Source organism: Hyposmocoma kahamanoa, unplaced genomic scaffold, assembly GCF_003589595.1.
Source record: "Hyposmocoma kahamanoa isolate Upper Pololo Valley unplaced genomic scaffold, ASM358959v1 88, whole genome shotgun sequence".
Classification (NCBI taxonomy): Eukaryota; Metazoa; Arthropoda; class Insecta; order Lepidoptera; family Cosmopterigidae; genus Hyposmocoma; species Hyposmocoma kahamanoa.
The window spans coordinates 11,929,619-11,934,775 of NW_020654466.1; the positions used below are offsets into that span (position 1 = coordinate 11,929,619).

General features: G+C 35.1%; 1 long non-coding RNA gene across 1 annotated transcript; it reads left to right on the forward strand.

Annotated features, from left to right (window-relative positions):
- Positions 1-542: 542 nt before the first annotated feature.
- On the forward strand, positions 543-4,032 carry LOC113236052. The gene is made up of 3 exons (XR_003310905.1): positions 543-627; positions 718-755; positions 3,989-4,032. It is a non-coding gene; the product is annotated as an uncharacterized LOC113236052 (long non-coding RNA).
- The last annotated feature ends 1,125 nt before the right edge of the window (positions 4,033-5,157 follow it).

The window sequence follows — 5,157 nt, forward strand, 5'->3', positions numbered from 1 at the left end:
GATAATCGTAGCACACTCAAAATGGTCGACAATGAATGTTTTAGGAGAACGAAACAACGTACCTTAGCCTTCAACGTACTTCTAGGATCGTATTCCAGAACTCTACTCAATGCTCAAGTCAGGACTTGAGTATGATTTCAAGCAGTGGAAATCATACTCAAGTCCTTGCCATTAGGGCCGTATTTCCAGTGCTTGAAATCATACTCAAGTCTGCTCAAGTCAGGACTTGAGACGATTGAGTAGAGTTCTGGAATACGACCCTAAGACAAGTATTTGTATCATTACATAATAATAGAGATTCAAACGACTAATCCCTATTTCAAGACTCCTACTATTTTCGGTGATTCTAAGGAAGTAACACATAAGTGCCTCATAAAACTTGAAGCCTTAAAAAAAACATGAGAGATAAATATATGTTTGAAATGTTAAAATGTCTTAAAAGGCATTCGATATTAGTAATTTGAAACGTAAGCACTATATCCACAAAATTTATTAAATTTCAGGTTTACAAACTTCACTTTGAGGACAAATTTATCAAAGATGATAAAAGAGTGCCTTTCTCATGGCCTACATTATTCTCAGAAGTGGAAATAGCATGTCGAAAATCCACTTATCCTGTAACTGTCTGTAAGTATCAGTGGTTTGGTGGCTATAGATACTTATACATTTATTATATTAATAAGATATTACTTATAAGTTATTTTTCTTACATTTTAGCTGTTCGGACAGTGGGAGATCATACAACCTGTAGTACAGTACGCGTCTTTCCATCGTACTTTTCATTAGTTTAACGTCCGCTTCGTAGTCGAATGTTCCCGAGTGAAACCAAACTGTTTATATTAAGTCGTTACTGTAAAAATTCGCATGCAGCTGATTAAAAATATCAGTGCAACACAAAAGAGTAGAAATTAAAGTTTCCGGAACTAAAACCGGTCTGATATCTGGCAACCCTATCTATCTGTCAAACTCACGTGGAATTCGCTCTGGACCTTTTGGAGGGAAAAGTGTCGTTTTTATTTTGAATTTCAATTATTTTGTGAAATCTAGTTTAAAGTGGAATAGGATAGTGCTATTGTGCCTTAATCGAAGATTAAAACGCGAAATTATACGAATCTCGAAATAAAATACCCGTATCGGCCCGTTTTAAGGAATCCCGAGTCAATCAAAGCACGCCGCCTCAAATTGCCTATCCTCTTTGTGGCAGCCATATTTACAGAAACATATTTAAACTTCATGTTTAGGCTGATGGCTTGCCAAAGCCTTAATAAATTAAAAAAAAAAATTAAACTCACGTCACTTTCAGATTGCTTGAGATCAGAGTTTGTGTTTTGTGATATTCAAGTGATTTCCTTTAAGTTTTTACTGTAAATTCGTAACTCTCTTAAGTCATCATGAATAAGACTATCCGCGGAGGTGCACGGGAAATTATTTATACAGATTTTATGTAGTGTATGGCGGAATTCAAAGCTGGGAAATTGTTTACGGGTTTGGACAACGTCTACAAAAGAACAGCGGTTATGACCGGTACGTAGACTGAATAATTATTGAACGATATTCTCGATTCATCGTATTACACATTGAGAACGATTAAATGTACATAATTTCTTAGTTTAAATGCTTCTCGTTTACCATTTTGAGGTTATATTATTTCGTTTCGTTCGCGGCATAATTATAATAGCACCAACTAGTCTTAAACTTAATAATAACTAATATCTTTGTTTTAGGAAAATCGGAAAGCACCGTACGGAGAATAATACTGGAAGGAAGTAGGAATAAGGGCAATTTTGGCACACCTGCTAACTGCTAAACATCGCAAAGGCCGCCCTACCAAAGAATAGGGAATCGGACAATTTTTCAGAAAGTGTCTAGAATTAACTAAAATAGATATGTACAGCCATGAAAAATAATATTTTATTAAAATAAAGCTTAATATTCTCTAAAATGTGCTAAAACTACGTTAAAATTTAAATAGAAACAAATTGGCGCGCAAACGTAACAAAATGTCAAATTGAACGCGTGACGTCATTTGTAGGTAAACAAGCTACGAAATCAAGGGCAAGGTGTTATTTTAAAGTTTTTGTGAAGTTTGAAGTCGTTATGGTACGGAAAACATATCGTTGGTGTGTAGTACCTCAATGTAGGAATACTTCTATAACTGCCCCAAATAAACTATTTATTGATGTACCTCGAAAATCCGACATACGAAAAAAATGGTTGGTCCTAGCACGACGAAATGTCTGTAAATTCAGCGAAATTGAATGAAAATATTGCAGCCAAGAGGGAGACCTATTTAAAGGTAATTATAGGAAACAGAAATTTACCTGATGAGCTTCAAAAGGACATAGTGTATTTGAATGAAAGCTACATCCATTCTTCTTGTAAAATTAAGAAATGTTGGCAATCTATTGACACCATTGGTGTTACAGAGGATTCTCCAAAGGCAAGAGGTGGATACTTATACACGCTGGTACAGAAAATGCTTATGTGCCGAATGCTCTTTTGATGTTCAGTGGCACAAACAAGCAAGAGGATTATCATTCAAAAATGAATCAACAAAATTTTACAAAATGGGTGAATGAAAAATTAATACCGAATTTGAAAGAACTGGCAATTATCATTATGGATAACGCACCATATCACTCTGTTGTTAAGAACAAAGCCCCAACATCAGCAAGCAGAGTGGCTGAAATAAAGCTGTGGCTTTCAGAGAATGATATAACTTATGATCCAACTTTAAGAAAGCTGTCTCTATTGGCCTTGGTAAAAAAATACAAGCCTGACTCCATGTATTTTATTGATGAACTTCTAGCGGATTATGGTCACACAGTAGTGAAATTGCCGCCTTACCATTGCAACCTTAATCCAATAGAGTTGATTTGGTCACTGGCAGAACGGAAGGTGGCACTACAAAATGTTGGAGCAAAGGATATAAAACAGCTCACTGAAGAAGCATTCAGTAGCATAACCACTACTGATTGGAAGCAATGCTGTGAGCACGTAAAAAAATTGAAAGAAAGTACTATGAACGAGGCACTACGTTGTATGAAGATATTGATCAACTTGTCATACGTGTTGGAAGGTCAGCAGCTCTGAATCACAGTCACAGTCTGAAGCCGAAGATATTGACATGCAAGTAGGGGCAGGTACTTCGCAAGACTTACGAACCAAGTATTGCGGGGATTGAATACTTGGATTTCGACCTACTAGAATAAAATAAATAAAATATTATTTATACTACTCTCTGTTATTTATATATTCTCCCAACAGAATACAAGCTCGATAATATCACATACCTAGCATAACTTATTTTAGTTTTGGCACCAATAATATGTCAATTAGTGTTATTTTTAATCATCATCATCATATGTTGTAAAAAGGAAATGTTCAGCTAATAAAGTCGTCGTATATTATTAAAATAGTGTTACATACAATGCTTGTTACATATGCAATAATTTATCCTCATGGTTCCTATATTTGTTTGATCTGGAAGTAAAAGAATACAAAAATTATGATCCTAACATACCACATACAACTCATATTGTAAATATTAATCAAGTATCAACTCTAGTTTGGTCGCGCTATACGCGTTGCTTTTTTGTTTTAATTTATTAAGGCTTTAGCAAAGCCATCAGCCTAAACACTGTAAACATGGCCGCCACAAAGAGGATAGGCAATTTGAGGCGGCGGCGTGCTTGGATTGACTCGGGATTCCTTAAAACGAGCCGATACGGGTATTTTAGTTCGAGATTCGTATAATTTCGTGTTTTAATCTTCGATTAAGGCACAATAGCACTATCCTATTCCACTTTAAACTAGATTTCACAAAATAATTGAAAGTCAAAATAAAAACGACACTTTTCCCTCCAAAAGGCCCAGGGCGAATCCGTCCAGAGCGAATCCTATACGTGTTGCCATGTTTGAGATAGTGGCCCTCATTTATTGTCTACTCTTTTGTGTCGCACTTTGTACTTATGCTGTACCACTGCAGATAAATGCTGAGTTGGTGACCCGGAAAAGGAAAAGGACCACAGAACACAGACCACACACACAATATCCAACATTTCGATTGACAAAAATAAAAGTGATGTTACTTAGTTTAACATGCTCGATGGTTTAACACGACAATGTGATATGATAATGTGATTTCTCGGTGTTTTCAAGGATTTAGTGACATTTTGTCTATGTACTTTTCCGCATTTAATATGTAATAATTTTGTTGGTGCATCGAATTTTGCATAAACGATTTTTACAATTACTACTGTGAGTTCAATAACTTAAAAAAAAACTAATCGTTATGTTTACTTCACTACAAATCTTTTGATATATAATTATATATTTTCTTGTTGTTTCTAATGTTGGAAGATGCGAAGAGAATGATAAATCTGAAAAAGACGCCACTACAATTTAAGTTGCAGATTAAAGTAAAAATTAATTAGACTAGACTTTGTGTTTAGTCGTGCTATGTGCTCTAATCCGCCGAGCAACTTTTTGTTTAATAATTGTGTTTTGTTATCATTCATTAATTGTTAGATTCAAAAGATGTGTTGCTGGGAGTTTCTTACGCCGTTTTTTCTCCTATGCTTTAGCACCTTTACGAAACGGTAGTAGCGTTCGTTATTAATAAACAGATATAACTGAAAATACAATATTTTATTGTAAACCACATAACATTAGCAATATGAAAAAGTAACTAGGACCGATGAAACCGTAATTTTTACCGTAAAAGTGCGATACAGGACATCACTAATAGTAACCGATCCATAAAGGTTTGAGGCGCGTCTCTATTCGGTACACTAACGCCACCAGCGTGCTGTCACGGGGCACAGAACTACTTCTACGAACGTTCCGTTATAGGACCTGTTTCCTATTTTCAATTTTGTGGAAAATTAAAATAAAAATATTCGGAAAAGTATTCTCTGAAAAATATTTTCACATTTAACGTTCCCACGTCCTGTTAAAAGTGAAGTTTTTTGTTTTGTTTCTGATACTTCAGTTTGCGTTTGTGTCACTGCAAAACGGGGAAACTTATTCACGGAAAACAATGGAAAGGGAAAATAATTTGGAGGAAAGGATCAGGTAAGTGCGATTAAGGTTAAATAGGATACATAAACTTAAGAATTTTATGACAAACGTAATAGTTACTGAGTGAAAACGATG